Consider the following 24,616-nt stretch of genomic DNA (forward strand, 5'->3'; position numbering starts at 1 on the left):
CACTTTACTATATTTATTGGGTCATGTTGGTCCTCCCCACCACAAACACACACATAAGTCTGTGAGCTCTAAAATCAGGGACCATGTCTTAATCATGTATGAACCCTCCAGGGCTGATCCCTCTGTCTGATATGTAGCCTATGCTCAATACATTTTTGTTAAAGAACTTAATTTTCAAAAGAGACATTTTACATAATTTCTTAATCTTTATGCATTTCTTTTACCTGCAGGGGTACAATATGGTCCAGTTAGGTAGCAGACAGTTACAGAGGAAGTCAATACAACAGAAGAGTCCCCTGCATTGTTACAGGTGGAGAATCGATACCATTACCAGCTCAGCTGCAGGAGTTATTTAGCTACTCTAAGCCTGTGTTCTCATTTGGGAGATGGTGATAATACTATTACTTGTCTGAAAGGTCTATGAGGATGAAATGCATAAATACATGGAGGTGCTTAGAATGAGACTGGTGTATTATAAACTCTCAAACAACGTTAGTTGTTGTTCTTGTTATTATTATGATTATTATTGCAACTCTGACATATTTTCTAATGGACTCTATTGACTTTACTAGTTGTTCCGAAAACGGGCAGGAAGGAAGTAAAGCGTATCTGGCCTGAATGATGGGACCACCCTCTGTACTCTGCCAATGAGCTCCCGCAAACCCCCGTGTATCTCTCCTATAGCACATATTACCCTCTCAAAGAGTCGTCTTGTGCCGGCACTTACAATGATGAACTATCAGTATGTCTATGCAATCTTCTGTGCTTTTGCTATCTCAGCTGTGAAATATCATTACAATATGTCCTTTAAATTTGTAGAGAATCTTTACTTAACGTTTTCACCTTTAAGTGTGATCTCATCCATCTGTAACAAGTAGCTATGATTCAGGTAGATGTTCAAGCGTAATTGCTCAGAGGCATGTTTAAGGTCATGCAAGATTAAGTACTGAACTGAGAACTCTGGTCAATTGATTCCCTGGGCGCTGACTCACCTATTTACTTAGACTGACTCATCTGCCACAATTCAAACCTGCCAACTGCTTTCACAGTGAGGTTTAGGATCACCATCACATAACAATAGGTGATGGGGGAAAATCCCATAGAAATAGAAAGCAGTAGAGCTGCTATGTACTCTCATCAGCTAAAAAAGGTCCAGGCATCTCTTCCCCTGCAGCAAATGAAATAAGAATGAGTGTACCTTTTTATTTTTAAAAAAATCCGGACAGCACTTGTATTGCTGTAATTTAACTGGAGACATCTTGGTAACAGAGGGAGAGTCACATAGAAGTACCAAAACCCTCTAACATGAAGCAGGGAGAACACAAAAGAATCAATAGTAACCTTGGAAATGAGAAAAAAAAAAGCATTCAGTGGTTTCCAAGTGCATTCGTTCAGCTAAAATAAAATATTTTGGTATTCTGTTATGGTGGCTTGAGCTGACTAATATAATATACCTCCTCCCTCACCTGAAAAACAGTATAGAAATAAAACAAACATTGAAATATAGGCAATAAATTACCTGGGATGACATTATTAATATTATGACATTAATTTTAATGTGACATGACACTGTTCCCACTAAAGCATAGCTCTGATCAAACCAGGTGTATAAATACTCAAGAAAACTGCCCCAGTCCTCAATAAATTAAATCATGACTTCTCAACCTGTAATTTAAAAGCCTCCACGTGTTGGCTTCATCTTGCCCTCCCCACACAGCACTGCAGACTGGTAACCTATCTCAACTTCTCTGTTTGCTGAATACACACGACTCCCCGTCTCAGTGGCTCTGTTTTCACACCACTCCTCCTGCTGGGAACGCTCTGTCCATCTTCACTAGTGCACAACTGCAGTCCCGCAGTCTTTCTCATCCTACAGGGACCTCACACTGCACAACTGCAGTCCCGCAGTCTTTCTCATCCTACAGGGACCTCACTCATGTGTTGCCTCATCCAGAAATTCTTTCCTGCTCCCGCTGGTAAGTGGGGTGATTTATCTGATGGATGCATTTTAGAAGAATAAATGGTGTCTGCCCAGTCCAGCCCCCCTCCTCTCCTCTGGGCAGTCAGCTGATTTCAGAGAGTATGTTCTTCCACTCCTCTCTGCCAGGCCAGCACAGTGGGGCCCATCTGCCTCAGTCCTGGCCATTGACCAGCACTGCCTAAGACACTGTGAACAGTGACCAACCTATTTGCTTAAACACTTTGGTCACAGTCACCAATCTAGCCTTTATTACTTGTCAAGTTAACATTTTCTTCTCCATCTTCCTGACTCCTGAGCTGTCTCTCCATTAGTTTTAAGCATAGCCCAGAGGGGTTATTTATTAGTCCCCTACAATTCATGACACTTTGCAAAGAGCTTCAGGAAGCTAATAGTATTCAATCTTCTCACCAAGCCCACTAGGTAGGTATAATAGGCTCCATCCCACAGATAAGACACTGAGGCATGAGTGGGTAAGCAGCTTGCTGAAGGTCATACAGCCAGGACTGGCAGCACCTGGGTTCCAGCCTTGGTTGCTAAGTGTCCCATCCAAACTAGTCAATTATTTCTTGTTAGAAAAGGCCTTTTAAGGTTAGGTTGGAGGGGAAGTGAAAGCATGGCGATTTCCCCATAGATTATTTCCATCTGCTCTAACAGTTCCTAACTAGAAAGGGCCCGTTACAATTCTCGGCACAAGCTGTCTCAGCACCCTCCCTGCTGACTATGTACTTGCTTAATTACCTGAGGTACTAACTTGACGTTTCTCATTGTCAGTACATGTGGTTTAATGATCTGTCTTTCTCCCCTGTGGCTGTAATCTAAAGAGTTCAAATGAGAGTACTGTAAACAGGGTACTATAAACAGAGTTGAAGTTTCTTGGAATAACTCAAGGTCTCTTTCAGAAGTAAGGTCGACACTGCTGACCTTGATAATTTTCCCATGATGCCATCAGTGTGTGCTCTCTCACCTCTGTGTCCTTTCCATTCGTGCCATTGCTGGTGGCTGAATGGTATCTGTGAAGATTTCTGTGAGCAGGGTTTAGAATAAATCTAACTGCTTCATACAAGTTTGGAGCAAATCAGTCTCTTTGGAACCATTTTCTAACCATAGTTACAGTAATCACTGAGTTCAAAGATGCTGCCTCTTATAGGTAGCAAATTTAATTTCTGGCTCTGTTCATTTCATCAAAATTTACTCTTTTTTTTTAAAGATTTTATTTATTTTTAGAGAGTGGGGAAGAGAGGGAGAAAGAAGGAGGGAAACATCAATGAGAGAGAGAAACATCAATCAGTTGCTTCTTGGATGTCGCCAAACGGGGTCCTGGCCTGCAACCTAGGCATGTGCCCTGACCAAGAATAAAACTGGTGACCCCTCAGCTTGTGGGAGAATGCCCGACCCACTGAGCCACACCAGTTAGGGCAAAATTTACTCTTAAAAAGACAATCTTTACCATACACAGAAAAAAAAAAAGGAAAAGAAAAGTAAAAATATGAGGTGAAAGATGTATTAATTAGTTTGGTTGTCACGATTATTTCACAATGTAGATGTATATCAAATCATCAAGTTGTATACCTTACACATACTGTTTTTAATTGGCAATTATATATCAATAAAGTCAGGGGGAAAAGAGACAGTTTTCTCTATGACTCTACCATCTTATCAACCCAGTAGGTCTAATCAGACACAGTATGCATTGTAATTTTCCTAATACACCAGAGGAAGAGTTCTCGTCCTGCCAGTTAGGTGCTCAGAGAGAAGCACACCACCTGAACCAGGGACGTCAAATCAGAGCCAGGGCCCAGGGTGCCCTGATCACAGGGCACCTTGACTGAGAAGGTGAAGCTGACATCCCTGGGCACTTGGTCCATTATCCTCTGGCCTTTACATATCCAAAGAGGGGACACAGGAGTTGGAGGACACATGGACGAGCTCACATGTAGGTAAATGAGGGTGCTATGGTATGAAAGCCAGATTTTACCAACTGCGTAGTCTTAAACAAGTGACCTAATCTCTCTGTGACTGTGTGTCTGTATCTGCAACCTGGGGAAAATAATAGACCCATTTCATAGAGTTGTCATGAGGATTAAATAAATTAATTCATGGGAAATGCTTACAACAGTGTTTGGTAAAAAGGTAGCTATTGTTATCACTTAGGACTTTCTGAAAGTATCCTTAGAAATTTTCCATCATGAAAATTAGTTACTGATGATGGTAACTTAGTGGATTATAATGACATGGCCTAGAATACATGGAAAGTACTGGCTAAGTATATGAAGCAACACACACACGCCTGTTTTTTGCCATTGTTCCATAAGCATTTCTAAACCTACCTACTATGTATAAAGCACCATACTGGATACAGAAACGTGACATGGTCCCTGTTCTCTGTAAGCGTGGGGAACTCAGAATGGGGTAGACCAGTCCTGTCTAAAAGTGATCAGAGAAGGAGGGAGGTTTGGGGAACCTGGATCCCACTTACTTGCTCTCTTATCCAGTGAATAAAGTGGCATGGCCAGTTAAAGCAGATGGACTTCGTAATAGTCAGAGAAAACAAGAAATGGCGAAGTGGGCTGTCACTCCTGGGTACACCAGTAACAAAACACCCCTGTCCTCCCAGCACCTCTCTGACACCACACCCCACTTCCTCTTGAGGGCGTGTGACACTTTTCAAAGAAAATACAGCATTTAGTAGTATCACCACAGCAAGCGGAAATAGCAATGTTCGGTCCATAGATGAACTAATAATTTTGTACAAAATAATACACACAGAATCCTCCCTGTTTTTGCCACAACAGCCAGTGCTGATCTGGGTTCTGTTCATCACATGAGGATTGCTGCAGATGAGGGGCCAAGGGGGCCAGGGATGAGGGCCAGGGATGAGGACCAGGAGAAGGAAAAGGAAGAGGCAGAGTGAGGGTCCACCAATCTAGGGTAGACAGATGAGTGTAGGTGGAGATGACTTGCCCACATCTTCTTTTTGCACACAAAAATATCCCCAACTTAAAAATAAGTAGTTGTAAAAGTATGTCTGTAGTTGGAGCTTAGAATCCACAGGAACTGTGATATTAGATACTATTTAGGTTCTAAGATTAGCCCAATTAGCCATTCTGTTAATTCAGAATGAATTTATAAAACTGAGCACCTTTTGTTGTTCCAGCTCAGTGATTTTCAACCTGTGTGCTGCAAGAATTTTTAAAACATGCAATACCTGACTATTTAGTTAGGGCACTGACCTCTTTTCTCTTAGATTGTCAAATTAAAAAAATGACAATAGCCAATACAACAACTGTTCAGTGTGAATGAATCAAAATTATACCTACTTTTTGTCAGATTGACAAGAAATGTATTTTTTGGTGTGCTGCAGAATTTTAGTAATTATTTTATGTGAGCTATGAGATGAAAAAGGTTGAACATGGCTGTTCTAGCTTATGAGAGCCTCTGTTTTTCTTCCTGAGATAGTTTAGATTTACTGTGGGTTTAGTAGCCCATTTTAAGTCTAATTTCTCAATTTAAAAACCACAAATGATTGTGATCCTCAGGGAAACTAGTTTTATTGCATGAGAAGAGAACATCTGTATTCTCAGCCACAGCTACAGTGAGACCGTCATCACCACCAAGACGGGAACCCACTAGCTCAGCTCCTGGAGGGCATCAGCTGGGAACTCTTTAGAAAGGCAAATCCTCCATCCCCACCCTGACTCACTGAGTGAGAAACCAAGGGGCGGGCTCAGTGATCCTAGTATTTATTTATTTATTTATTTATTTATTTATTTATATTTTTCAATTACAGCTGACATATAATATTAATTTTAGGTATACAGCATAGTGATTAGACATTTATATACCTTATGAAGTGATCACCCTGCTAAGTCTAGAGGCCATCTGACACCATTCATAGTTATTACTATATTACTGACTGTGTATCCTATGCTGCATATAGTCAGCAGCCCGAGTTTTAACAGACCTTCCCCAAGACTCGCTACACCCTGAACTTTGAGAAGCACAGTGCTCAAATCAAGGCACAAGGCCAGGCCTATGTCTTTTTCACCTTTATTTGCTCAGCATCTAGCAAAGTGCCCAGCACTTGCTTCTCATTTAGAGTGACCCTGCCTCCACGGGACATTTGGCAATGTCTGGAGGTATTTGTGGTTTTTGCAAATGGAGACGGAGGGTGCCACTGGCACGTAGTAGGTCAGAGTCAGTAGTACTGCCACACAATCTGCAATGCATAGGACGGCTCCCTGCAACAAACATGCCAACAGTGCTGAGGCTGAAAAACCTTGTTTTGAATAAATATGTGAAATGCAGTGATGCCAAGAGAATTCCCTTACCACTCCTCGCTGTCTGTCATCACTTGCCCCCAGTTAGAGAATTCTAGCCCCACAATGAGAAGGGAACATGGTGACTTGGGAAAACGTGTCTCTCTCTTTTCCATACTCTCTTCTCATTTGGGGTCATGAGTGGCACTGTGAGTGATATGTAATATGCTCACAACAAGTGTTTGCTTGCTTGTTTATTATTTATTTATTTATTACTGACTCTGTTGAGGTGACATTGGTTAATAAAATTAGACACATTTCAGGTGTACAATTCTATAATACAAGTATATATATAATGAATATATATATAATGAATTTGCATTATATTCATATTGTGTGTTTGCCACCCCAAGTCAAGTTTCCTTCCGTCACCATTTTTTTCTGCCTCCACAGCCCACGCTATTAACCAAAACTTTATTCTGAGCCAATATTATTCCATATAACTCATTCTCTCTACATGTCAAAAAAAACAACAAAATTAATACAAGGTGATAATGGCGCAGGAATAGTTAGTTTCTACAAATAAAACAGATAATCCAGAAATATCTTTTAACATAGAAAAGCTGACACTACATAAAGGGTAAAATTATAAAATATTAGAAAACAAAGATTTCTCATAAATGATATCAGAAAACCTATTCAGCATTATTTTAAAAGTCGGTTTAAATTCAGTTTTACAACACCCATCAGGGTAAAAACTAGAAGGAAAAAGCCCTTAAAAGAGGATTAAGAAGAATTAGAAAAAAATGCACAGATTTGGATATGTAAAAATGTTAAATGGCTGCATGTTTCTAAAAACTCATTTTAAAAAGGTATACAGTAGTCTGGGAAAAATGGTGCAAATATGGCCAGTAAATCTTATTAAAAAGCCATATAAATTAGCAAAAATTTAAAAAGACATTAAGTTCCTAATAGAGAAATGAGCAAAAGAGAAAGTACAACTTGTAAACAAATTTGTGAAATAAATGTCCAGTCTAACTAGATTAAAAGAAATGGAAGACACAAAGGGCCCGGAGATTTATGAAGGAATGCTCAGCATCACTAGCCATCACAGAAATGCAAATTAAAACCTCAATGAGATACCACTTCACACTGGTCAGAATGGCCATCATTAATAAATGAACAAACAACAAGCACTAGTGAGGCTGTGGAGAAAAGGGAACCCTAGTGCACTGTTGGTGGGAATGCAGACTGGTGCAGCCACTGTGGAAAACAGGATGGAATTTCCTCAAAAAACTAAAAATGAAACTGCCTTTTGATTCAACAATTCCACTGCTGGGATTACACTCTAAGAACCCTGAAACACCAATTCAAAAGAACCTATGCACCCCAATGTTCATAGCAGTGTTATTTACAGTAGCCAAGTGCTGGAAACAGCCTAAGTGCCCATCAGTAAATGAGTGGATCAAAAAACTGTTACACAATGGAATACTACCCAGCAGAAAGAAAGAAGGAACTCCTACATTTGTGACAGCATGGCTAGAACTGGAAAGCATTATGCTAAGTGAAATAAGCCAGGTGGTGAAAGACAAATACCATATGATCTCACCTATAAGAGGAACCTAATGAACAAAACAAACAAATGAGCAAAATAGAAACAGGAGTATGGAAAAATATGAACAGACTGACAGTGACCAGAGGGGACGGGGATAAGGGAGGAAAGAAGGTCTAGTCAAGGAACATGTATAAAGGACCCATGGACATGGACAACAGGGTGAGGATTGTCTGTGGGAGGAGAGGTGGGCAGGGCAGGGGAGAACAATGGAGGAAAATTGGGACAATTGTAATAGAACAACAATTAAATTGCAAAATTACAAAAAATCATCTCTTTTACTTATTTTTTTTAATGATACTCTCATTGGTGGAATGGACAAAATTAAGCTGGTATTCTTATATAGAGTGTTGATAGAAAGCAATTTATCAACATATACCAAGCACCATTAAAATATTCATACCCTTTTACTCAATAATCCCATGTCTGAGAATCTATTCTATAGATGTAATCCAAAACATGAAAAAATTATATGAATAAGATAGTTGCTGAAATATTATTTATAATAGCAAAAAAAAGCAAATAATGAAAGAAAAGCAACCCACTTTTCAGAACAGGGAATTGTTAATTTATGGAAAAATTACTAGAACATTATACACTCTTAAAAATAATTATGAAACCAATAACATAAAAAAACCTTATGTTATAATATCTAGTCATACAGGTAGAAATAGAGATTTTAAGTTTTAGGGCATGGGGTTGAGTCACTATTTTTTCTAATTTCTAAATTTACTCTGGATTTAAAAAGGCCCGAGTTCCAATCCCAGCTGCATCACTTCACCCACCAATCAGTGTGACCTCGGCTAAGTTACATTGCCTCTCGATGCCTCAGTTCTCCCACCACCATTTATCGCCCTCTACCCTCTTCTGCCTTCCGCTACTACCCCTTCCCTCTTGGTAATCACCATACTGTTGTCTGTGTCTATGAGGTTTTCTTCTGTGCAATGCATACAATTTTTTATGTGGTAAAAATAGAATATGAAATTTCTGTGACAATGTTTATTTTAAGCCAGTTTAATAATCACCTGTATACATTTTTACTCTTATTTACCTTACTTTCTCATATTTCAATTGAAGCTTGAATATACAAGAAAACATTTGATCCACAAGCACATATTTACATGTAAATTGAAATTTAATTTTAAGCCCTGGCTGGCATAGATCAGTGGATTGAGTGTGGGCTGCGAACCAAAGTGTCGCAGGTTCGATTCCCAGCCAGGGCACATGCCTGGGTTGCAGGCCATAACCCCCAGCAACCACACATTGATGTTTCTCTCTCTCTCTATCTCCCTCCCTTCCTTCTCTAAAAATAAATAAGATCTTAAAAAAGAGAAAATATTTTAAAAAAAGAAATTTAATTTTATATCAAAACATTCATCACCTGTTTGAAATTATTTTTATGTTATTCTTATAAAAACTAATTGTCCTGAATAATTTTTATATTTTTGTCTCTAAATGGAAAACCAGAGAGCCATTTTTAGGCTGTAACTTGTAAGTCCTGCTTTGCAAGTGACACATGTTGCGAATGGACTCCTGGTTATGCGCATGGTCTGAAATTAGATAGCTTGGGTTCAAATGCAGGTGTTATTCATTAGCTGTGTGATATTGAGCAAATTGTGCACCTTGCTTGTGCCTCAGTTTTCTCAGTTGTACAATCAGGAGACAGTAGTAACATCTTTCAGAGAGTTGTTTTTGCTTAATCCCTTCACCTTTTTCACCCAGCCTCACAATCACCCTCCCCTCTGAGAGTTGTCAGTCTGTTCTCTGTATCTTATGAGTCTGTTTCTGTCTTGTTTGTTAGTTTATGTTGCTCATTAGATTCCACATATACGTGAAACCATATAGTACTTGCCTTTCTCAGACTGGCTTATTTCACTTAATATAATACTCTCCAGGTCCACCCATGCTGTCGCAAAAGGTAAGATTTCCTTCTTTTTTACAGCTGAGTAGTATTCCATTGTGTAAATGTACCACAGCTTTTTTATTTACTCATCTGTGGATGGGCACTTGGGCTGTATCCATATCTTGGCTATTATAAATAACACTGCAATGAACATAGGGGTGCATATATTCTCTTGAATTAGTGTTTAGGATTACTTGGGATATATCCCCAGAGCTAGAATTGCTGGGTCATAAGGCAGTTGAATCTTTAATTTTTTGAAGTAACTCCATACTGCTTTCCACAGTGGCTGCACCAATTTGCATTCCCACCAACAGTGCACAAGTATTCCCTTTTCTCCACATCCTCACCAACTTGTTTGTTGATTTATTGGTGATAGCCATTTAGACAGGTGTGAGGCAATATCTTATTGTGGTTTTAATTGGCATTTCTCTGATAATTAGAGATATTGAGTATCTTTTCATCTGTCTGTTGGCCATCTGTATGTCTTTGGAGAAGTGTCTATTCAGGTCCTTTGACCACTTTTTAATTAGAATTATTTTTTTGTTTTTTGGCGTTGAGTTTTGTAAGTTCTTTATAAATTTTGGATATTAACCCCTTATCAGATGTATCTGTGAATATGTTCACCCATTCTGGAGGTTATCTTCTCATTTATTGATGTAGCACCATTTGTCCATTTTTTCTTTTGTTTCCCTTGCCCAAGAAGATATATCAGAAAAAATATTGCTACAAGAAGTGTTCAAGATTTTGCTGCCTGTATGTTCTTCCAGGATTTTTGTGGTTTCATGTCTAACATATAAGTCTTGAATCCAGTTTGAGTTTGCCCTTGTGTATGGTGTAAGAAGGTGGTCTAATTTCATTTTTCTTTTTTGGCATATATCTGTCCAATTTTCCCAACAACATTTTTTGAATAGACTATATTTACCCTGGTATGTTCTTTCCTCCTTTGTCAAACATTAATTGACCATAAAGGCAGGGTTTATTTCTGGGGTCTTTGTTTTTCTTATTGATCTATATATCTATTTTTACGTCAGTACCATGCTGTTTTGTTTATTGTGGACTTGAAATATATTTTGATATCTGGTACTGAAATTCCTCCAACTTTGTTTTTCTTTCTCAAGATTGCTGTGGCTATTTGGGGGCTTTTGTGGTTCCATATAAATTTTTGGAGTTTTTGTTCTAGTTCTGTGAAATACACCATTGGTATCTTGTAGGAATTTCATTGAATCAATAGATTGCTTTGGGTAGTATGGATATTTTAATGATATTAATTCTTCCTATTCATGAACATGGTATATGCTTCCACTTATTTGTATCTTCTTCAATTTCTTTCTTCAGTGTCTTCTAATTTTCCCAGTACAGGTCTTTTATATCTGTGGTTAAACTTGTTCCTAGGTATTTTATTTAATTTTAGGTAATTATAAATGGGTTTGTTTTTATAGTTTCTTTTTCTGATAGTTCATTATTGGTGTATACAAATGCAATTGATTTCTGTATTTATTTTGTAGCTGCTACTTTACTGAATGAATTGGTCAGTTCCAGCAGTTTTTTTGTGGAATCTTTAGGTTCTCTATATATGGTATCATGACATCTGAAAATAATGACAGTTTTGCTTCTTCATTTCCAATTTGGAAAATGCTTTTAGTTTTTGCCCATTGAGTATGATTTTGGCTGTGGGTTTGTCATATATGGCCTTTATTATATTGAAGTATGTTCCTTCTATTCCCACTTTACTGAGAGTTTTTATCATGAATGAGTGGGTACTAGATTTTATCAAATGCTTTTTCTGCTGCTATTGATATGATTATGTGATTTCTTTATCCTTCATTTTATTTATTTTGGGTATTACATTTACTGATTTGTTGATATTCTACCAATCTTACCAACATTGCATTCCGGGACTAAATCCCACTTGATCATGGCACATGAATTTTTCTTTAAACTCTTACCCACCGACACGCTTACTGATTTTAGAGAGGGGAATAGAGGGAAAAGAGAGGGAGGAAAACATTGACGTGAGAGAGAAACATTGATTGGTTGCCTTTCATACATGCCCTGACTGGGGACTGAACCTGTAACCTTGGAGGGTACTCTGACCAGGAACCAAGTTCACAACCTTTTGGTGTGCAGGACAACACCCAACCAAGTGACCCACACTGGCTAGGGCTGATTTTTTCAATGTATTGCTGGATCTGGTTTGCTAACATTTTGTTGAGTATTTCAGCATCTATGTTCATCAGGGATATTGGCCTATAATTTTCTTTCTTTCTAGTGCCTTTATCTGGTTTTGGAATTAGGATAATGCTGGTCTTGTTAAATGAGCTTGGGAGTCTTTCCTCCACTTGGATATTTTTAAATAGTTTGAGAAAGGTCTTATTTCTCTTTGAATGTTTGGTAAAATGCAACTGTGAAGCCATCTGACTCAGGACTTTTGTTTGTTGGGATTTTTTTGATTACTGCTTCAATTTCACTACGTATAGTCTGTCTATTCAGATTTTCTGAGTCTTCCTGGTTCAGTTTTGGAAGATTGTATGTGTCTAGGAATTTATCCATTTCATCCAGGTTGTCCAATTTGTTGGCATATAGTTTATTCATAATAGTTTCTTATAATCCTTTCTATTTCTTTGGTATCAGTTGTTACTTCTCTTTCATTTCTGATTTTATTTATTTGGGTCCTCTCTCTTTTTTTCATGATGAGTCTGGTTAAAGGTTTGTTAATCTTATCGACCTTTTCAAAGAACAGGGCCTTGGTTTCACCGATCTTTTGTATTTTTTTTTAGACTCTTTCATTTATTTCTGCTCTGAACTTTATTATTTCCTTCCTTCTATTCACTTTGGGTTTTGTCTGTTTTCCTTTTCTAGTTCCTTTATGTGTAAAATTAGATTGTTTATTGTGATTTTTCTTATTTCTTAAAATAGGCCTTGAATGCTATGAACTTCCGTCTTAGGACTGCTTTCGCTGTGTCCCATATATTTTTGGGCTGTTGCGTTCTCATATTCATTTGTTTCAATGTATTTTTTATTTCTTCCTTGATCTCATTGTTAACACATTCATTGTTAAATAACATGTTATTTAGCCTCCATGTCTCTTTGTGCTTTTCAGTTTTTCTTGTGATTGACTCCTGTTTTATACCACTATGGTAAGAGAAGATGTTTTATGATTTTAATCTTCTTAAATTCATTGAGACTTGTTTTGTGTCCTAACATGTGGTCTATCCTAGAAAATGTTCCTTGTGTGCTTGAAAAGAATGTATATTCTACTGCTTTGTGATGAAATGCTCTGAAGCTGTCAATTAAATCCATCTGATCCAGTGTTTCATTTAAGGTTTCTGTTTCCTCGTTCATTTTCTGTCTGGAAGATCTATCCATTGATGTTAATGGGATGTTAAAATCCCCCACGATGACTGTTTCAGCATCAATCTCTCCTTTTATGTCCATCAGATTTACTTTACATATCTAGGTGCTCCTACATTGGGTACATAAATGTTTGCAAAGGTTATAGTCTTTTTTTGGATTCTTCCCTTTATCATTACATAGTGTCCTTCCTTGTCTCTTACTATAGCCTTAGTTTTAAAGTCTATTTTGTCTGATATAAGTATTAGTACCTCACCTTTTAAAAAATTTCCATTTGTATTAAGTATCATTTTTCATTCCTTTACCTTTAATTTGTGTGTATCTTTTGTTCTGTGGTGGGTCTCTTGTAGTCATCATACATATGGGTTTTATTTTCTTACTCATTCAGTTACCTCTGTCTTTTGATTGGAACATTTAAGCTATTTACATTTAATGTGATTATTATTAGGTACTTGTTTATTGCCATTTTATTTTTTAATATGTTCTTCTCCTTCTTCTTCTTCTTCAAGACACATTAACATTTCTTGTAATACTGGTTTGGTGGTAACAAACTCCTTTAGCGTTTTCTTGTCTGGGAAGCTCTTTATTTCTCCCTCAATTTTAAATGAGCCTTTCTGGGTAAAGTAGTCTTGATAGTAGGTCCTTGCTTTTCATCACTTTGAATATTGACAATTTCAGGCCAATTACTTCTGGCAAGAAATGGCTCTGTTCAGAAATCGGCTGACAGTCTATGGGAGCTCCTGTAGGAAACTTACTATCTTTCTCTTGCTGCTTTTACCATTCTTTTATTTAACCTTTGCCATTTTAATTATGATGTGTCTTGGTGCGGTCCTCTTTGGGTTCATCTTGCTTTGGACTCTCTGTACTTCCTGGACTTGTGTGTATTTTTCTTCACCAGGTTAGGGAAGTTTTCAGTCATTATTTCTTCAAATAAGATCTTGATTCCTTTCTCACTCTCTTTTCCTTCTGGTACCACAATGATGTGCATGTTGTTATGCTTTATGTTATCTCAAAAGTCCTTTAAATTACCCTCATTTTTTAAAATTCTTTTTTCTTTTTGATGCTCTGTTTGGGTATTTTCTGCTACTTTGTCTTCCAAATTCCTGAAGCAGTCCTCTGTTTCATCCAACCTACTGTTTATTCATTCTAGTGTATTCTGCATTTCAGATATTTTATTCTTCATTTATGACTGATTCTTTTCAATGGTTTCTATGCTATTTTTCATGCTCTTGTAATTCTCACTAAGTTCTTTAAACATCCTTATAACCCTCTTTTTTTTGAACTCTGTATCTGATAAATTGCCTGCCCCCATTTCATTTCACTCTTTTTCTGAAGATTTCTCTCATTCTTTTATTTGGGATATATTTCTTTGTCTCCTCCCCATTCTGGCTTCCTTTTGTGTTTGTTTCTATGTATTAGGATGATCCACTTGACTTCCCAGTCTTGATAGTGGGCCTTATGTAGTAGGTATCCTGTGGGTTGCAGTTATGCAGTCTCATTAATCAGGTGAGCTGGGAGCTCTAGGAATGTCCCTCATGTGGGTTAGGTGGGCCTTCCTGTTGGAATTGAGTTTTAAATGCTATTGCCCATTCGTGTGTGGGGCTGACTCTCAGGCTGGCTGACTGTGAGGATCATCCCCTACCATAGTGTACGAATTGCTGTTCAGGTGCTTACCACAGGAAGTTGAACTTGGCTCAGCAGGGTCTGGTGCCTGCTGAGATCTTCCTTTGGATATGCTTCTTGTGAAGCTCATTGGATCCTGCTCTGGTGTTGTCTGAAGCTGATCACCAGGTGTGTTTGTTCTGTGGCATCTTTGGAAGGATTTTGGTTTAGGCCAATGTCAGACCCTGCCTGTGACTTTTCCTGGACAACCTGTTTGGAGCTACAAAGTGGTCCGTGGTTTGTGGTTGCCTCTTCTGGGCTTGGGTGTACATGGGAAAAACCAAGCTGTGCACCAAGGCTGGTGTTTATTAGCACCCAAGTCACCCTGGGGTCCACTTCTGCCTGCCTTCATGTGACAGCTGCCTGTTAGGCTCAGTCCCTGAAAAGAGCCTCTGGCAGAACTCAAGTTGCATGAGGCAGGTTTTCAGTGAATCACCAGGTAGGGATGAGTGGTCACCAGATCAATATAGGTTCAAACTCAGTGCCAGTGCTGGATCTGAGGCCACTCAGCAAATGTCCCAGGGTATACCAAGCCTAACTGCCACCTGCTGGGTGCTTGCACACTTGTGGTGGAGCAGGTCTCAGGAAATCATCAGGATGTGGTGAGCAGAGTTTATGAGGCCCAAATAGATAAAAAATTGGCATTGTGAAGGGAGGGTGATGCAATGGTCTGCAGTGTGATGGGAAAATGACCTCTGTCCTGTTGCAACACAACTCAGTCTCTCCCAGATTCTGCTAGGAGGCCAGTCTTAGCAGGATGGGGCCCCTGGGAGTCAGGGGGAGGGGATAGAGGACCTTGTGTGATATGGAAGTGCTAGTCAGGCTGGAGAGAAGATGATGGAATCCCCCACTCCAGAGACACACAACTCAGTCAGTCCCAGATTCTTCCCAGAACACAGCATGGTAGAACCACCAGGATTCTGGAGGGTGTGGTCACCAGGAGCTCAGGGAGTAGTGCTAGAGATCTCCTGTGAGGTGGAGGTACCAATTTCACAGGAAAGTAGGGGGAATGGTCCCTGCCCCGAAGCCACACAACTCAGCTACTGACACCTTATGAGTCTGTCCAGACCTCTACTCCCTAGCTCAGGCAGGTGACTCCTCAGCAGAGAGCAAGCTTCTCAGGTTGGGGCAAGAGAGAGCCCAAAGGGTGGGGCTATTGTTTTCTCCCGGGTTGATGCCATATGGAGGGGAGTGCTCCATGCAAGAAAGATGGCATATGTGTTGTGGGAGAGGGACTCAGCACTGGGATCCTGGTAGCTGTCCCTTTAGCTCTCTCCTCAGAGCCACAAATCCCAGTCTCTTTTCACACGACTCTAGTCTGCTCTGTCCTCTCTCCATCAGATCCTAGGGTGGGTGACTGCAAATGAGATTTTGTGTATTGACCCTTTAAGAGGGAGCATGTGTGTCTAGCTGACTGCTACCTCTTTAGCAGACAGAATCCTCACTGATTTTCAGAGCCACATGTTATATTGGTGTCTATTTCCTGCTCTGGTGCTCTGGGTTGAGGAGCTTGGCTTGGGGTTGAGAACTCATGCTCCTCAGTCCTTTGCAGCTGAGATATCCCTCTGGATTCTCAGCTGCTGCCCATGGCAGCAGGGCCAGCCCTTTTTGCATCTTCACACTTCCTACCAGTCTTCATGTGGCTTCTTCTATAAATCTTTGGTTATGTGATTTCTCTTCAGCTAGTCTTTAGTTGGTTATTCAGGTTGTTTGCTCTCTGTTTTAGTTCGCAATAAGTGTTTTTTGAATAAGTAAATGGATAATTAATAATGAATGAATAACTTAGTGAACCAGGTAGTTGATCTGTTCTTTCTTTTGTTTTTGAAAGCAGAAAGGACTCTTAGTGAATAAGTGATCTGTACTCTCACATAGCACATAAGCAAACTGAGGCTTAGAGAAGTTAAAGGCAGGTAGGTGGTCAAAGTTATCCATCCATTTAGTGGCAAAATGTTATTAGGCCCCACATTTTCTAGGTCCTTATTCATTCATCTCTCCACTGTGCCTAAATTTTGCCATTGTGGCTTTCACTCAGTAGCAATGTGAGTTGAACAAATGCATAGAATATCAGTACTGCTTACTCTGAAAGACCTTTCAAACCATGAGATGTTAGACCCTTGCCCTACTCAGACTTAATATTCATGAGGTATACTATTTCTGTTTATTTTGAGGGGTATATCAGCCTCAAATGCAGTAGCCAGGCATTTATTTAGTGGAAGAACCTAAGCAAATGCTCATTATTCATGTACCAAAGTGGGCTTTTCTATATTCCCCATATACTCATAAAATGTGAAGAGATTTAAAACTTTGGTTCTTCAAAGAAAAGCATGATAAAAAACAAAAAAACCCACAAAAACAAAAAAGAAAACAACACTTGGCAATGGGATCTGTCTGTTGCAAATGCCAAGTTTTGATTTTGCTTGGTGAGTTTTTAGTGAGTTATTAAGATTATTTTGTGAGTTTTCTGAATGATAGAGAATTATCTTCATAACAAAATAGAATTTCACTATTATACTATAAAAAGTTCTTCTCTTCCTGTGCCTCATTACTCTCCCCTTCCTCCCCTCCTCCAGACTGACCAGCCAATTCTCATCATCCTACTCACGGGGGGTAAAAAAGAGAACGTGACAATGGCAACCAAATGGGCAATCTCAGTGTCCTGTTCCCTCCCAACAACTGACAGCACAAAACAGACTTGAACCATCTTCTGGGCACAGATATTTTCCTGAGGTTTAAGAATTTGAAATTTAAATTTTGTTTGTCCAGAGTAAGAACTTTGGGAGAGAAAGCAGAAGGAAATGCATAGTGTACCTAGCACCTCTGTCCTGTACTTGGGCTGCAAGAACAAAGAAAATGAACTATGGGGACACAACCTCTTCCTCCTGAAACAAAACAAAAACCTGCAATACCTTAGAAACACCTGCCCCTCATCCTGATTTCTCCCAACCAAGAGGCTCAGTGATAAGTGAGAACTGGTCTTCTCTGTGGGCATTTGTGAGTGGCTGTTGGGAAGGTGGACATTCTTTTTCTTTCTTTCTTTTGTGTATTTTTTAAAACTAACATTTCATCTTGCTTGAAAAAGAATTGAAAGCAATAATCTAGTTTGTTAATCTGTACTTCATTTTACCTCTTAGGGAAATAAGTGAGAATGAGGAATAACAAAATCTGACATTTATTCAAGGTGCTTTCACATATGTTTCCTTCATTTTAATGCCACAGTCTTGTGACATATCCAAGTTGATACTCTTACTGTATGTTACAGATAGATAAACAGGTTCAGGGAGGAGAAGACATTTGTCCAAGGTCACACAACTAATTACAGTGGGGTAGGGACTGGAACTCAAGTGCCACAGATGCTAACCTGGGAGTTCTTGGCTATAAATTAGTTCTTTTCCTTCCTCAGAGCATTCAGAAAGCATGCACAGGTCTTTCATCTCCTATAAGCTAAGTTCTGTTCTGTTAGCAATTGTTTTTAATTATATCTGACTGAGTGAGTTATATTGACATCTTTGTCAAGAAACCTTTGGGTTCCCATTGAGTTCTCTGCAGCTGGTCTCGACTGCAGAGACAACGATTAAAAGGTATTTTTCATCTAACGTTTCTCTAGGGCTCTCAAAGGACACTTTCACCTTAGCTGCTCCCCACAATAATTGAAGCCACACTTCTTGTCTGGGCAGACCTGGGTCAAGGATAGCAGGATCAGTACTGCCTTTTTCTGCTTCCTCCTCCACAGTGGGTGCCACCTCTCCCCAACACTTCCTCCTCTGGGCCCTCTGCACTCAGTGCTTCTGCCCTGGTGATGCAATGGGAATAAAAAGACAAGGGACAGAAACAGAACATCTGGCCTTCAGGCAAGTAGGAAGAAAGAGAGGAAGGCAGGGGTTTTGCTTTCCTGCCCCATTGCTCTCTAGGATGAACATGGTCTCCAGGAGCAGTGAGAATGGGACTGAGGCTCCTGCCAGCTTCCCCCAGGATCTGGCTGAGACACCTCTCATCTGAGGTTCTCAAGGAGTAGCTCCTCTACACTGAAGGCCCATGTGTCCAACTGCTGGGGCTGTTGTGACTGGGGTCCAGAGGTGGGTGACTTTGGGGGCAGCAGGAAATGGTATGCAAGTCTGGCCCAACTGACTGCAACCAATTCCAGTTATTTTCTTGCTGGGCCTCTGGTAAGCTAGGGAAGCAGGGCTGGTTTCTGACTGGACGTAGAAGCATTCTAATTGGAGTGACCTCTTAGCAGAGAGAGAAGAAACATGTTATAGAAGTCGTTCCATTGGAAAATGCTAAATATAGTTCTAATTGTTTAGAGACTCTTTTCCTGTACTGAAATTTATCTCCCTGGATATCATATCCCTCATTGATCCTGGTTCTGTCCCCAAGGTTACTCTCAATAAGTTGAATAAGTGTACGGCCTCTGCCACAGGAGAGCCTTTTCAAGGGCAGCTGACATGCTTCTCTGCCTTTTCTTCCTGGTAGTAAATACCCTCAGTTCCTTTAGTTATCTTTTCTTTGTCAGAGTTTCTAGGTACCTGGTCTTGATCACCTTTGCAGGGACACAATGAAGTTTTTCAGAGTATCTGAGTGTCTCGCCCTGGCTGGGTGGTTCAGTTGGTCAGAGCATCATCCCATACACCAATAGGTTGTGGGTTTGATATATTTAAGGGGTGCATATGGGAGGCAACTGATGTTTCTCTCTCACATCAATGTTTCTCTCTCTCCCCTTCCTCTCTTTCTAAAATCAATAAACATATCCTTGGATGAGGTCTTAAAAAAGTATCTGAGTCTCTGCTTTCCATGCATTTGGGTATATACTTAGGAGTGGAATTGCTGGATTACACAGTAATTCTATGTTTAAGTTTTTGAGGGGTCACAATGCAGTTTTCCACAGCAACTGCACCATTTTACATTCCTACCACCTATGCTTTTGTTGTAATTGCCAGGATAATCAACTAACATTTAATGAAGTTTTTATCATGGTAAAAATATATAAAATTTACCATTCTAAATATGTTTGTATTATGCAAATATCACTACCATCCATCTCCAGAACCTTTTGTCTTTGCAAATAAACTCTGTGTCCATTAAGCAATGTCTCCCCCCTGTCCTCTTCCTAGCCCTCGGCAGCCATCGTTCAACTTTTTGTCTCTAAGAAGTTTGCCAGTCTAGGTATCTCACTTAAGTGGAATCACACATTTGTCATTTGGTGTATGGCTTATTTTTCCTTAATATTATCAAAATTCAACATCTTTCAGAATTACATTACTTTTATGGCCAAATCACTTTCCATTGTATGTATGGCCCATATTTTGTTTACCATCCATCAGTCAATGGGTACTTAGGTTGTTTACATCTTTTGGCTATTCCTAATGATGCTGTTATGAACACTGGTATACAAATATCTGAGTCTCTGCTCTCAATTCTTTTGGGTGTATACCAAGGAGTAGAATTGCTGGATTATATGGTAATTCTGTTTAACTTTTTGAGGGGCCATCATACTGATTTCCATAGCAACTGTACCATTTTTCCTTCCTACCAGTAATGCACAAAGGGCCCAATTTCTCCATAACTCTTATTTTCTGTCTTTCTGCTAGTAGCTATCCTAATGGGTGTGAAGTATATCCCATTATTGTTTTGAGTTGCATCTTCTTAATGACTAGTGATGCTGAGCATCTTTTTCTGTGTTACGATGTGCTTTTAAAATATGTCTGGAATAATCAATAATCTCCAGATATTGTCAGATCAACAGAGGATAGTGTTCTGGGATCCTCTGAAGATCCATCAATGCAGGCTATGAATAAACTGACTTTAGTGGAAGCTGCATTCTCCTCTTACCTCATATGGAAGTCTTAACTAAAATTCCTGAATCCTCTTCATTAGAATGTTCTAAAGCCATATTTTCCTGCCCTTGACTAGTTAGGTTGTTGGATCTAAATGAAGGCTTTTAACAAAGTTAGTTCTCAGATTGATGTTGGCCTACTTTTCCTGTCATGTGATCATTTTGACTCTGCCTTCTCTGAACCCCTCTAGTTTTATGTGGTCAGCTGTCAGTTTGGCCTGACTTCTAAGTCTTCACTCAGGACATTTATTCCTACAAATGCTGATGACTAGGGCAGAATCGAGTACAGCCTCCTATCACCTGCCAGTAAAGACCCCTCTTTCTTGAATTTGAAGTGAATTAGTTATTCATTTCACCAGCTAGTTATTTTTTATGTTTTAAAAATATTTTATTTATTTATTTTTAGAGAGAAGGGAAGGGAGGGAGAGAGGGAAACATCAATGTGTGGTTGCCTCTCATGTGCCCCCTACCAGGGACCTGGCCTGCAACCCAGGCATGTGCACTGACTAGGAATTGAACCAGTGACTCTTTGGTTCGCAGTCTGGTGCCCAATCCACTGAGCCACCCAAGCCAGGGATATTTTTTATGTTTTTAACAGAAGTGTTGTTCTAAATATTTTATTGAAATCAAAATGCTCTCTCACTAGTATTTCATTAGTCTGGTAGCTATAAAAAGATGGAAATTAGGTGAGTTTGGTATGAAACCTAGTAAGCCTATGCTGAATCCTGCTGATGATTACTTTTTATCTTTTTTAAAACAACTATACAAAAATTTCCTGCTATATTACAAGTCTTTTTCTCTCTTTTAAGTGAAGACTAGAAAACTGCTACTTTGGGCTCTTTTTAATTATCCTTCTTATATTGATGCTGCATAGTAAACTCACCTCCAACCCTTCTCTTTTCCATATGAAGTAATATCTACTATTAGCTCTTTTCTCCAAAATTAATTCATATTCAAAATTCAAATGATTTCCCCAAACTCTCTAGATAGTATCTGATTTCTGCGTGAACTTATTAAAATGCTGAGCCCATGGACATTTCTGCCTTGTTAATGTTAAGGCCCAGGAAAGCAGCCACACCTTGTCGACATGCCCCTTGATCCTCTGGCAGAGGCAGGAGCCTGGGCTGTGCATGGTTCTAACTGTGGCCTGTTCTTGCATTCTCACTAAGAATGAGGAGGGCCACACAAAGTTCAAGGAGGCACTGGGTAAACTTGGCAAAATTTGGGCAAATTATTTCATCTCTGTGGGTCTCATCTTCGTTGCCTATACAATGAGGGGGGTAGAGGTTAATCCCTGCTGTCTATTTTGGTCCCAACACCGTATGGTGCATGATGGCTTCTAGGCTTGCTAGCTGTGGTCACCATTTTGCTGACAGCAATGCATTTGCAGACAGAAAGCTGCCATCTTAAAGAAATAGCCATGCATTCTGATATCAGGGGAATAACACGGCACTGGTCTGTTCAATAATAACATTCACACAATGAATACTCAGTGAGCACGGATTATCGGTATTTAACCCTCGAACACTTGCATTTTAGTGGAAGCGGTGAAACGTGACTACAGCAGCACTGATCGAAGCCATGAGATGTGAATAGCCCGGCGTGTACAGTTTCAGAGCTAACTGTTCTCACTCTGAGACTGGAGCAGAATTCGGCATCTGGATTGGCAGCACATTTTGCCACCCACCTTGTGCTGTTAGGCTGTAGCACATGGGGCACGTACTAGGAAGTCAGGAGATCAGCTTAACATTGAATATGATGGTAAAGGTCACTCATCTGATTTGTGCTTCATATTCCTTATCTAAGAAGAATGGAGGTCATAAAGACTACCTACATCATTCATATATATATATATACACACACACACACACACACACACACATGAATTCATAAGGTGTAAGGTATTTCAAAGTCAAGTTCATATTCTTTTCATTGTTTCCTCTGAACAAACTAACATAAAGGTTTCTTTTTCTATTTTTTGAAAATAAAGCTTTCTTTTTTCTGCTTGGGTTCAGAAAGTCTCAAAGCTAGAGTGAAACCCCACTACCAACGTGTCCTTTCCCTACCTAGAGTTCCTTCGGCAGGCCTCTGAGAGAAGCCAAGTGCTCGGAAGTCAACTCTCCCTCCCAGGGAGAGCGCAGCCCTTTAAATGCCTGGCAGGGAGGCAACCAGCTCCTGCCACGGTCCTTTGAAGTTGTTCCTTAGCCCCGCAGTTCCCCTATTTCTGTGTGCTCAGTACTTGGTATGCGCACATCCTGCTGTGTTTACTTTTAAAAAGAAAAGAAGAAAAAGTCACATGGGTGGAGCCCACGCATCTGAAGTACAGTCAGCATGGCACATGCTTCCTCACACTTTCTGCTGAGCCTGCTCTGGTTTCTTTCTGTCTCCAAGTGGAGGAGAAAAAACGAAAAGGGGAAGGATGCTGGTGGGAAAAGGTGAGAGGAAAAAGTAAGCACTAGGTCTGTCATGACTAAACTTACCAAGTTCATTCTCAGATTAAGAGTTCATATATCATCTTAACAGCAACTTCTGCCACCCTTAAGCTATTAGAGAGAAACTAACCGCTATTTTGTGGTTACATTAGAAAAGCAAACACACACCTCCAGACACTTAAACACTGTCATTGATGATGAAATAAACTCACCCCTAACAGTGATCTTGTTTGACTTATGCTTTGTGTAGGCAGTTGTCAGGACTGGAAACCACAGAGCGTTATGGGAAGGGAAGGAGTCATCTCTAGCCCCCTTAATACTCAGAGGGTTGGTTACACATTTTTTCAGATAGTTTGCATGTAGCTTCAAAGGAGTTTGCCATTTTCCCCTCAGGTAAGTAAAATTGATTATATCATTTATCTTACTGTGGTAAATTGGAAACCTCATTAATTCAATCTACCACTCATCCCTGATTAATTTGGAATATGTGTTAAATTTCACAAGGAAGTGATAGACTAAAATTTATCTTTGGGAAACGTATTTTGGTTAGGGTTTTGCAAAGTTCTATACCATGACTATTTCAGGTCTCAAGGGGATGTGTTTAAATGTGTCGGTTGCAGATACTTAACGTGGAAATACAAGTTAGAAATATGATTAGCTACTATTGGTTGAACACTGCATTGCTTTATACCCATCTTTACAATAAAAACATCCACAATAGCTCTGCAAGGTAGAAATTGTCATCCCCACTTTACAGATAAAGAACCTAGGCAAAAAGGTTAAACATCTTATACAAGGATTCATAGCTAAAAAGGGAAGGATTCTGTATCTGAGATCCTTTCCATTACAAGACAGCCAGTTTCTATTTTTAAAGGTGGGTGGTCCTACATAACCTATTTTTAACTATTTAAATTACTTTATATACCATCAAATTAATCAAACATAATTAAGCAATGTAACTATTCTAGACTTCCACTAACTTTTCTTATAATTTGTTTGAAATACAAAGAAGTCACAATAATCTGTATGTTTTGGGACAAAGGCAAGACAGTAAAAATATCAGTGCTCCATTAAGTTGTATTATATTGTTTTGTGCAGGAGTGATGGAAAGATCTGAGGTACTTTTGCACCCCACACTTCCCCTACCAGGGGGTCTAGCTTATTGTATTTGTCTGCAAAGCAACTGGTGCCTAATTGCTAAGCCATTCTGTCCTTTGGGAAAGCCCTGCATAGCTCTTACAGGTGAGACCCTGGTAAGAAAATGATGGTATGATATTTCTTTTTATAATATTATGTCTTGCTTTTCCTCTATTTTTTAACAAACTCCCAACTGTGTAGGACCTACACATTATTTTGCTTTCTGGGTTTAGTATACCATAAATAAAATATTCCTTTATTTTCCAATAAGTTATGGTGGGGTTGGTCTCCTTGAGATTTGTAGTGTATGTTTCTAAAACATTCAGAAGCCTATTTTTTTTTATGGAAGATGACACATTTACTTATAGCAGTTTGGGAAAGCTGTTTTGTTTTCGGTGCCTAATAAATATTCACAAAATCCCACCAGTCTAATTTTTCCTAAGAGATAATAA

At 39.3% G+C, this 24,616-nt stretch overlaps 1 protein-coding gene across 4 annotated transcripts in view; it reads right to left on the bottom strand.

The window, feature by feature from the left end:
• PRKCQ (protein kinase C theta) overlaps positions 1-24,616 on the bottom strand; it is a 123,319-nt gene that overhangs the window by 74,805 nt on the left and 23,898 nt on the right. Inside the window, exon 1 of one of the 4 annotated variants that reach the window (XM_045858102.1) lies at positions 4,458-4,475. The exons of the other annotated variants lie outside the window; for them this stretch is intronic. The gene's annotated coding sequence lies outside the window, so the exon portion shown is untranslated. Of the gene's footprint in view, positions 1-4,457; positions 4,476-24,616 lie in introns of those variants that run through there. 4 annotated transcript variants of the gene reach the window in all.

This window comes from Phyllostomus hastatus, unplaced genomic scaffold, assembly GCF_019186645.2.
Source record: "Phyllostomus hastatus isolate PE091 unplaced genomic scaffold, TTU_PhHast_1.1 phas_scaffold_1674, whole genome shotgun sequence".
Lineage (NCBI taxonomy): Eukaryota > Metazoa > Chordata > Mammalia > Chiroptera > Phyllostomidae > Phyllostomus > Phyllostomus hastatus.